Source organism: Ricinus communis, chromosome 4 (assembly GCF_019578655.1).
Source record: "Ricinus communis isolate WT05 ecotype wild-type chromosome 4, ASM1957865v1, whole genome shotgun sequence".
NCBI lineage: Eukaryota > Viridiplantae > Streptophyta > Magnoliopsida > Malpighiales > Euphorbiaceae > Ricinus > Ricinus communis.
In genome coordinates this window covers 6,349,693-6,361,750 of record NC_063259.1, presented here as the reverse complement: position 1 = coordinate 6,361,750, position 12,058 = coordinate 6,349,693, and positions in this window count along the sequence as shown.

Below are 12,058 nucleotides of genomic sequence, written 5' to 3'. Positions count from 1 at the left end.
TGTGAGTCTGAGAATACAACTTCGTAAGAGGAATATATTTATGAATATCAAAAATCAACAATGTAAGAGGACTGTATTTGTGAAAATGAGAAAACAACCCAAAAATAAGGATCAGTTTGTTAATATAAGAAAACAATCCCATAAGCGGGTATATTTATCAATATGATAAAGCAACCTCGTAAGATGAATATATTTATGAGTATGAGAAAACAACCCCATAAAAGGATTATATTTCTTAATATGAGAAAATAGCCTTGTAAGAGGACTATATTTATAAATACTGGAAGACAACCCCATAAGAGAGTTATATTTGTGAGTATGTGAAAACAGTCCCGTAAATAAGATATATTTATCAATATGAGAAAATAACCCCGTAAGAGGGGTATTTTTGAGAGCATGTGAAAATAACCCCGTAAAAGGGGTATATTTTTAATATGAGAAAACAATACATGTAAGAGGGGTTTATTTGTAAATATTAGGAAACAACCCTGTAAGAACAGTATAACAGCGTAACACAGGTAAATATACGAGTGTGAGGAAATAACAGCGTAATACAAGTATATTTATACATATGAGAAGACAACCTCGAAAGAGGGGTATATTTGTGAGAACTAGAAAATAACCGTGTCAAAGTTGTATATTTTTTAATATGAAAAAACAACCCTATAAGAGTATATATTTATCAGTGTGAGAAAACAACCTAATAAAAGGGGTATATTTATGAATATGAGAAAACAACCAGGTATGAGGGGTATATTTTTTAAGTATGAGAAAATAATCCCGTAAGTAGGGTATATGTGTAAATATTAGAAGACAAGCCCGTAAGAAGGGTATACTTGTGAGTGTGAGAAAACAACTCCGTAAATAGGATATATTAATGAATATGAGAAAACAACCCCGTAAGAAAAATATATTTTTTAATATGAGAAAATAACCCATAATAAACAAGCTCGTAAGAGGGGTATATTAATGAGTGTGAAAAAACAACCTTGTAAACGAGATATATTTATGTATATGAGAAAACAACTTCGTATGTGGGGTTTATTTCTTAGTATGAGAGAAAAACCCCGCAAGACAAGCATATTTATAAATATTAGAAAATAGCCCCGTAAGAGTGGTATATTTGTGAGTATGAAAAAATAACCACGTAAAAGAGGTATATTTTTTAATATGAGAAAATAACCCCATTTGAGGGGTGTATTTTTTAGTTTGAGAAAACAACCCCGTAAGAGGGGTATATTAATAAATATGAGATAAAAACCCCATAGGAGAGCTATATTTGTCCATATAAGAGAATAACCTAGAAATAGGGGTATATTTGTTAATATAAGAAAACAACCAAATAAAATGGCTATATTTATAAATTTGAGAAAGCAATCCCGTAAGAAGGGTTATATTTTTTAATATGAGAAAGCAGCACCATAAGAGGTATATATTTATAAATATTAGAAAACACCCCGTAAGAGCGGTATATTTGTGTGTATGAGAAAACAATCCCATAACACGGGTAAATTTATGAGTATGAGAAAACAACAGCCTAACACAATTATATTTATGAATATGAGAAAATCGCCCCTACGAGGGGTATATTTGTAAGAATGAGAAGACAACCCCGTAAAAGGAGTAAATTTTTTAAAATGAGAAAACAACTTCGTAAGAGGGGTATATTTGTGAGTGTGAGAAAACAATCTCGTAAAAGGGGTATATTTATAAATATGAGAAAAGAACCAGGACTGAAGAGTATATTTTTAGGTATGAGAAAACAACTCTGTAAGTGGGTATATGTGTAAATATTATAAAACAAACTCGTAAGAGGGCTATACTTGTTAATGTGAGAAAACAACCCCGTAAAAGTGGTATATTTATGAATATAAGAAAACAACTGTGTATGATGGATATATTTTTAAGTATGAGAAAATAACCCGTAAGAGTGGTATATTTATAAATATTAGAAAACAAGCTCTTAAGAGGAGTTTATTTGTGAGTGTGAGAAAGCAACCTCGTAAAAGGGTATATTTATGAATGTGAGAAAAAACCCCTTCTGAGGGGTATATCTTTTAGTATGAGAAAACAAACCTGTAAGAGGTGTATAATTGGAGATATTAGAAAATAAACCCGTAAAAGGGGTGTATTTGTCAATATAAGAAAACAACCCCGTAAGTGGGGTATATTTTTGAGTATGAGAAAACAACCCCATAAAAGGAGTATATTTTTTAATATGAGAAAACAACCCCTTCAGAGAGGTATATTTGTAAATATTAGAAAACAACTCCATAAGAGGAGATATATTTGTGAGTATGAGAAAACAACCCCATAAATGGGTATATTTTTTAATAAGAGAAAACAACCCTATAAGAAGGGTATATTTGTAAATATTAGAAAACAACCACATAAAATGGGTAACTTATCAACATAAGAAAACTACCCCGTAAAAGGGGTATATTATTGATCATGAGAAAATGACACTATAAAGAGGTATATTTTATGAATATGAAAAAACTACCCCGTAAAAGGGGTAAATTTGACAATATAAGAAAACAACTCCATAAGAGGGGTATATTTGTCAACATAAGAAAATAACCAAGTAAAAGACGTATATTTTTTAATATGAGAAAATAACCCTAAGACGAGTATATTTGTAAATATTAGAAAACAACGCTCTAACAGGGGTAAATTTATCAATATAAGAAAACAACCCCATAAAAGGAATATATTTATGAGTATGAGAAAACAACTCCGTTTGAGGGTTATATCTTTTAGTATGAGAAAACAATCCCGTAAGAGTGGTGTATTTGTAAATACTAAAAAACTACACTGTAACAGGGCAAATTTGCCAATATAAGAACAAAACCTCATAAGAGGGGTATATTTATTAATATAGAAAAATAACCCTGTTAAAGGGGTATATTGTTTAAAATGAGAAAATAACCCCGTAAGAGGGGCATATTTATAAATTTTAGAAAACAACCTCGTAAGAGGAGTATATTCTGAGTATAAAACAACCCCGTAAGAGGGGTATATTTGTGAGTATGAGAAAATGACTCTATAAAACGGGTATATTTTTTAATATGAGAAAATAAATGCGTAAGAGAGGCATATTTCTAAATATTAGAAATCAATCCCGTAAAAGTATTTTTGTGAGTATGAGAAAATAACCCCGTAAAAGGGATATATTTATGAATATGAGAAAATAACCCTATATGAGGGGTATTTTTTTAGCATGAGAAAATAACACCGTAAGAGGGGTATATGTTTAATTATTAGTAAACAACACCGTAAAAGGAGCAAATTTGTTAGTATAAGAAAATAACCTAGTAAGAGGATTATATTTGTCAATATAACAAAACAACCCTGTAAAAGGGGTATATTTTTTAATATGAGAAAACAACACCGTAAGAGGGATATATTTGTAAAAATTAGCAGACAAATCCATAAGAGTGGTATATATGTGAGTATGAGAAAAAACTCCGAAACAAGGGTATATTTATGAATATGAGAAAATAATCCCGTAATACGAGTACATTTATGAATATGAGAAAACAACCCTGTAAGAGGGATATATTTGTGAGCATAAGAAAATAATCTCGTAAAAGAAGGGATATATTTTTTAGTATGACAAAACAATCATCTAAATGGGGTATATTTATAAATATTAGAAATTAACCCCGTAAGAGGAGTATATTTGTGAGTATGAGAAAACCATATCATAAAAGGACTATATTTATAAATATGAGAAAACAACCCCGTATGCAGGGTATATTTTTTAGCATGAGAAAACAACCCTCTAAGAGGGGTATATTTTTAAATGTTAGAATAACCCCGCAAAAGGGTCAAATTTGTCAATATAATGAAACAACTGTGTAAGAGGAGTATATTTGTCAATATAAAAAAATAACCTCGTATATTTGCCAATATAAAAAAACCCAGTAAAAGGGATATATTTTTTAATATGAGAACACAACCTTGTAAGAGGAGTATATTTGTAAATTTTAGAAGACAACCCCGTAAGAGCGGTATATTTGTGAGTATCTAAAAACAACCCCGTAAGAGGGGTATATTTATGAATATGAGAAAACAACCTCGTATGAGGGGTATATTTTTTAGTATAAGAAAACAACCCCGTAATACGAATATAATTATAAATATTCTTGTCGCTATAAGAAATCGACCCCGTAAGTGCAGTTTATTTGTGAATATGAGAAAAAGACTCTATCAATAGGTTCTATTTATGGATATGAAAAGTCAACCGCATAAGAGGGTTATATTTGTGAATATGAGAAAACAAGCCCATAAAAGGGGTAAATTTTTCTATACAAGAAAAAAACCCAGTAAGTGGGAAAAACCGTAAAAGGAGTATATTTATCAATATGAGAAAAGAACCGTAAGAGGGGTATTCTTATGAGTACGAGAAAGCAACCCTGTAAGAGGGGTATATTTCTAAATATTAGAAAATAACCCCGTATGAGCGGTATATTTGTGAGTATGAGATAACAACCCCGTAACAGGGGTATATCGATGAATATGAGAAAATAACCCCGTAATAGTGGTATATTTGTGAGTATAAAAAAATAACCCCATAAAAATGGTTTATTTATAATATTAGAAAACAACCTCGTAAGAGAAGTATATTTGTGAGTATGAGAAAACAACCCCGTAAAAGGGATATAGATATCAATATAAGAAAACAACCCCGTAAGAGTGGTATTTTTATGAGTACGAGAAAACGACCCCATAAAAGGGGTATAATACTTAATATGAGAAAACAACCCCGTAAGAAGGGTATATTTATAAATATTAGAAAAAAACCCCATATGAGGGATATATTTGTCAGGTATGAGAAAACAACCCCATAGAGGGATACTTTTTAATATGAGAAAACAACCTATAAGAGCGGTATATTTGTAAATATTAGAAAATAATCTCGTATGAGTGATATATTTGTGAATATATGAAAATAACATTGTTAGAAAGGTATATTTCTGAATATGAGAAGAAAACACCTAACAGGGTTATATATTTTAATATGAGAGAACAATCTTGTAGGAGAGGTATATTTATAATACTAGAAAATAACTCCATAAGAAGGGCATATTTGTGAAAATGGGAAAACAACCACGTAAGAGGTATATTTTTTAATATGAAATACCAACCCCGTAACAGGGCTACATTTGTAAATATTAAAAAATACACCCGAAAGAGGGTTATATTTGTGAGTATGAGAAAACAGTCTCGTAAAAGGAGAATATTTGTCAATATATGGAAACATCCCCGTAAGTGGGGTATACCCCATAAAATGGGTATGTTTCTGAATATTAGAAACTAACCCCGTAAAAGGGTTATATTTATGAATATGGAAAAACAATCCTATAAGAGGTGTATATATTTTACTATGAAATACCAACTCCACAACAGGATTATATTTGTAAATATTAGAAAATAATCCCATAAGAGAGGTATATTTATGAGTATGAGAAAGAAACTTCGTAAAAGGAGAATATTTGTTAATATAAGACAACAACCCATAAGTGGGGTATATTTATGAGTATAAGAAAACAACCCCGTAAAACAGGTTCATTTATGAATGTGAGAAAATAACCCTCTAAGAGGAGTATATTTGTTAGTATAAGAAAACAACACCATAAAAGGGATATTTTTATAAATATGATAAAACAACCTCATAAGAGAGGTATATTTTTAATAGTTAAAAAATAACCCCGTAAGAAAGGTATATTTAGGTGTGTAAGAAAACAACCGTGTAAAAGGGGTATATTTATCAATATGAGAAAACAACCCCGGATGAGGGGTATATTTTTTAGTATGAAAGAATAAACCGTTAAGAGGGGTATATTATAAATATTAGAAAACAACCTCGTAAAAAGGGTATATTTGTTAATAAAAGAAAATAATCCCGTAAATGGGGTATATTTGTGAATATGAGAAAACAACTCCATAAAAGGGGTATATTTATGAATATGAGAAATCAACCCTAAAACGGGGGTATATTTGTAAATATAAGAAAATAACCCCGTAATTGAGATGTATTTATGAGTATGAAAAAACAATCTCATAAATTTGGGGTATATTTATCAATATGAAAAAACAAACCCGTAAGAGGAATATGTCTTTTAATATGAGAAAACAACCCCGTCAGTGGAGTATATTTATAAATATTAGAAAATAACCCTATACAAGTGGTATGTCTGTCACTGTTAGAGAACAACTTCGTAAAATGGGTAATGTTAATGAATATGAGAATACAACCTCGTACTAGAGGTATATCTTTTAGTATGGAAAAACAACCCTGTAAGAGGGGTACATTTATGAGTATGAGAAACAACCCCGTAAAAGGAGTATATTTGTAAATATGAGAAAACAACCTCCTAAAAGAGGTAAATTTGTCAATATAAGAAAACAACCCCGTAATAAGGGTATTTTTGTGAGTACTAGAAAACAACTCCGTAAAACAGGTATATTATTTAATATGAGAATATAACCCGAAAGAGGGGTATATTAGTAAATATCAGAAAACAACTCCATAACAAGGGTATATTTGTTAGTATGAGAAAACAATCCTGTCAAAGGAGTATATGATTTAATATGAGAAAATAACACATAAGAGCGGTATATTTATAAATATTAGAAAACAACCTCGTAAGAAGGGTATATCTATTAGTATGAGAAAACAACCCCGTAAAAGGGGTATATTTTTTAATATTAGAAAACAATCCTGTAAGAGCGGTATATCTGTAAATATTATAAAATAACCCTGTAAGTGGGGTATATTTGTGAGTATGAGGAAACAACCCTGTAAAAACAGATATATTTATAAAAATTAAAAAACAACCATGTAACACGGTCATATTTTTAAATATTAGAAAACAATCCCGTAAGAGGGGTATATTTGTGAGTACAAGAAAGCAACCCCGTATATGGAAAATATATGTCAATATAAGAGAACAACCTCGTAAGTGGGTTATATTTGTGAGTATGAGAAAAGAACTCCGTAAAACGGGTTTATTTATGAATATAAGAAAATAACCCCGTAAGAAGGATATATTTGTGAGTGTAAGAAAACAATCCCATAAGAGGGGTATATTTATGAATATGAGAAAATAACCCCGTATAAAAAAAATAACTCCGTAAGACGGATATATTTATAAATATTAGAAAAAAAACCCTATAAAAGTGGTATATTTATCAATATAAGAAAATAACCGGTAAGTGGAGTATATTTATAAGTACGAGAAAACAACTTTGTAAAAGGGTTATATTTATGAATATGTGAAAACAACCCGGTAAGAAGGGTAAATTTGTGAATATGAGAAAACAACCCCATAAAAGGGTAAATTTATCAATATAAAAAAAAAACCCCATAACTAGGGTATATTTGTGAGTATGAGAAAATAACCCCGTAAAAAGAGTATATTTGTAACACCAAGACTTAAAACATCCAATTGTATAGCAATATATACAATTAACTTTATAAACATAATTTATTACTTAGTTACAATATACATTCATACAATTTAAGTGGCATAACACACTTGATATACATAAGGAATACGTATACATTAGTTTAATTCACACAAGTACCCATAATGTCCCAATACTTGAGATAACTCCTCTGACCCACCTGATAATGTTGACTGATGCAAAGAGAGCAATACACAGCTAAGGCTATCTACAACTGCACTAACTTGGAAAAAATTGTCAAGAAATGAGCTGGCGACTGAACAAGCATTTAATTTACTAAATTATAGTATATTAGGCAAGAATTATCAAGTCTTTATAAAACACAGAAATTATACCAATACTTAACTGACAATCACAAAATTAACCATTTCAATTATTCTCATAAACAAATAATTTCATCTTACATAATCGCAAATAATCTCAAACTCAACCAAGTCAAATAATTTAATTCCATATTATTTCCATCAAATTAGGATCAGATGACTCATCCTCACATTTCCTCAAATTTTTCACATTTCAGTGACCACTTGACAAGACTATCCGCCCGGCTCAGTCTTGCCATCTCACATACTCAGGTAGCTATTTGCCCAGCTCAGCTTTCCCGATCACACAATATCAATTCAAGAGTCATCAATCCTTAATCACAATCAATTCACTTCACAACAAGCCAAGAATATAACAAATACCAACTCAGTCAACCAAGATATTATCAAGTAATCAAACATAGCAATTCCTACTCAATATAGACAAAGTTTAATCTATTAAATACTTACCAAAATTTATAAGATAACAAAGAAATCCTATTCTTTTTCTCTTACCACTTCCTTGCCTTTGGACGAACCTATTCACATATTCAGTACAAATACAATTCAATTACAAGGCATAAATATACATATTTTTAATATCCATAAAACATCACATTCAACAAAATTAACATCTATTCTTGATGTTAATATGATGCATGAGATGAATGACAATAAATTAACATATTTATTGATGTAGGCGGCTTGTAGGTACTGATTTAGAAATTACACCAAAAATTATGTACAATTAATAAAAATCCCATATTTTTCAGAATTAAACTTCCATTTTTATAGAAACCATAGCAGAAAGAATCACTTCAAAATCATTTGTATAAAAATAGTTATGGCAATTTCAATACAGCTGCTCTAATTTTCATTTAAACAGAACAGTAAAAGCTTTTCTATTAAATGACCAGCCAAATGAATAAGTTTTCTGATGAAACTCTGCACACATAAAGTTTATATCCTAAAGTTTCTATAGACATTAAATGTACTCAATTTTGACTTCTCTAGCTCAAGTTGTGAATTACAGAAGTAGTAATAAATTTATGAATCCTAAGTCTGATTTCTGCTTAAAACAGTTTCGAGCAGGCTATATTCAGCTCAATATATCTCCCGATATACTGAACCAAAAAATATATAATTTCACAGAAATATACTATACACATAAATGAACAACTTTCATGTTTAACTCTTTATCTGGTTCAGCCTCTAAATGCCCCAAAACTTTAGCAAAAAAACCAGGTCACCTGCTGAACCACAAACAGAGTAGTAGCAATTTGTGACCTTATAAGTTCATACTCACTCAACGTTTTGCAAAACCATTTTACAGAAATATTTTTGAGACATATACCTACAACTTTGATGTTTAGAAATTTTCGAAATTAAGCTTCTAAGGTCACAAAATCAGAGGTGAAAAATTCTGCCCAGAAATTTCATCTTCAAGATCACAATAGTATGTTCACTCTTGACTAAAACAATTCCAAAACACATAATCATCAATAATTTCATATCATTAATCCCAATTTACAGTAAAATAAAGAAATTAAAATTACTCACCTTTGTTTTTCTTAATTATGAAAGTCCAAAACCTTCAAATTTATAAGAAGAAATAGATTGTCACTTACTAAAAGTTTGTAGAATTTGATTAGGAAATTAAAATTAAAATGAAAGGTTTGAAGAAGAAGAAGGAGAAGAATGAGAGGGACAAAGAAGAAGAGGCTACGGGAAGATAAATAGAAATGAAGTAATGAAGAGGTGGTAAGTCGATTTAAAAGTAAGAAACTTTACAATTTAATCCTCTTTCTTTCTAACTTTCCAATTTAGTCCTAAATCATTACTTTTTAATTAAATCAATATTTAACTAAATAATTTATTTATCTACCTCATAATATAATAAAATAGGTCATACATAATTATCATGCAAATGACATGTTTAATGACATGCTAATGAATAATAATTATTAATTAAAATATTCGGTTGTGACAATTCCTCGACAATTCCTCCCCATTTAGAAAATTTCATCATGGAAATTAACTACTCACCAACAGACATGCCAAATAAGTTCGGGTATTTATCCATCATATGCTTCTCTACTTCCCAAGTTGCTTTCTTAGATGAATGTTGACTCCATTTCACCTTTACCATAGGAATTTCCTTGTTTCTTAATTTTCTAACCTGTCGGTCTAATATCTCAATCAGTTCTTCAACATATGTGAGTTTCTCAGAAACTTCAATTTATGGTGTCTTGATAATATGGCTAGGATCAGATCGATATCGTCAAAGCATAGAAACATGGAAAACATTATGTACCTGAGCTAACTCTGGGGATAATGCAAGTTTATAGGCTAAAGGACCAACCCGCTCGAAAATCTCATACGGCCTGATATTACCGAGGACTTAGTTTACCTTGTTTACCAAATCAAAGGATACCCCTCCATGGTGATATTCTCAAAAAAACCTTATCCCCAACTTCATACTCAATCTCCCTTCTGTGTTTATCTGTATAGCTTTTATGTCTATCTTGTGCGACCTTGATACACTACTTCACAACTTGTATCTTGTCTACTGTTTCTTGAACAATTTCAAGACCTTCCAATTTTCTCAACCCTTCTACATCCCAACATATAAGGCTTCTACATTTTCTCCCATATAATGCCTTATATGGTGGCGTACCAATACTAGAATGAAAATCATTATTATAAGCAAATTCCATAAGTGGTACCTGTTCATCACAATTTTCACTATACTCTAATGCACAAGCCCGTAGCATGTCTTTAAAAGTTTGAATAGTTCTCTCAGATTGCCCATCTGTCTGTGGATGAAAAGTAGTACTGAAATGCAATTTAGTTCCCATTGCCACTTGTAAGCTCTTCCAGAAATGAGATGTAAACCGAGGATCCCTATTTGAAATAATGGAGATATGCACACCATGCAAGTTGGCTAGCTTATCCAATGAATCATTTTGTTGAATAGGTAAAAAGTGTGCTAATTTTGTTAACTTATCAACTATTACCCAAATAGCATCATTTCTCCTAAAAGTGTGAGGCAAACCAACAACAAAGTCCATAGTAATTCTTTCTCATTTCTACTCAGGTATAGTTAAAGATTGTAATTTATCTGTAGGTGATTGATGTTCTGCTTTCACTTATTGACAAGTTAGGCATTTAGCTACATATTCTACAACTTCCTTCTTCATTCCTGACCACCAGTAATGTGGCTTCAGGTTGTTATACATTTTTGTATTCCCTGGGTGCATTGAATAAGGAGAATTGTGAGCCTCCCAAAGAATCTTTTATTTTAATGTGTCTATATTAGGTACATTCACCCTGGTTTTCATAACCCACATTCCATCATCTCGCTCGATTAGTTCATTTGTCTTACCATCTTACACCTTCTTCTGTAACTTCTTTAAGTATGCATCACTACCTTGTGGCTGTTTGATCTCATCCAATATCTGGGGACTAGTCTTCATTGTAGCCAATAATACCCCATCTTTTATTGAAAAATTCATATCCATAGCTCTTACAGAAATTAAGGAACTCATATGATATGAAATTATACCTGCAACCCTTTCCAAAGTCTTCCTACTAAGTGCATCTGCCACAATTTTGGCTTTTCCTGGGTGATAATCAATGGTACAGTCATAATCCTTCAACATTTCCATCCATCTTCGTTTCCTGAGATTCAACTCTTTCTGTGTAGGTATGTAGTTTAAGCTTTTGTGGTTAGTGAATATTCGAAATGTCTCTCCATAAAGATAATATCTCCAAGTTTTCAAAGCATGTACAATTGCAGCCAATTCTAAATCATGTGTATGATAATTTTGTTCATGAGGTTTGAGTTGTCTAGAATCATAAGCAATAACCCTTCCATTCTGCATCAATACACAACCCAAACCATTAAGTGAAACATATGTATAGACTACATATTCCCTTCCTTGTATAGGTAATGTAAGTATAGGTGTTGTAATCAATCTATTTTTCAACTCCTCAAAACTAGCTTGACATTTATCATTCCACTGAAATTCACTTATTTCTTCAATAGATTAGTCAATGGCTTTGCTAAAATGGAGAAGTTCTTCATGAATCTTCTATAATACCCAGCCAATCCCAGAAAACTACGAACTTCTAAAATATTTTTTTAGCAGTTCCCACTCCTAAATAGCCTTCACCTTAGATGGGTTCGGTTGAACACTTTATGCAGATACAATATGGCCCAAAAAATGTAGTGTTATTCATCCAAAACTCACATTTATTGAACTTACCATATAACTGCTTTT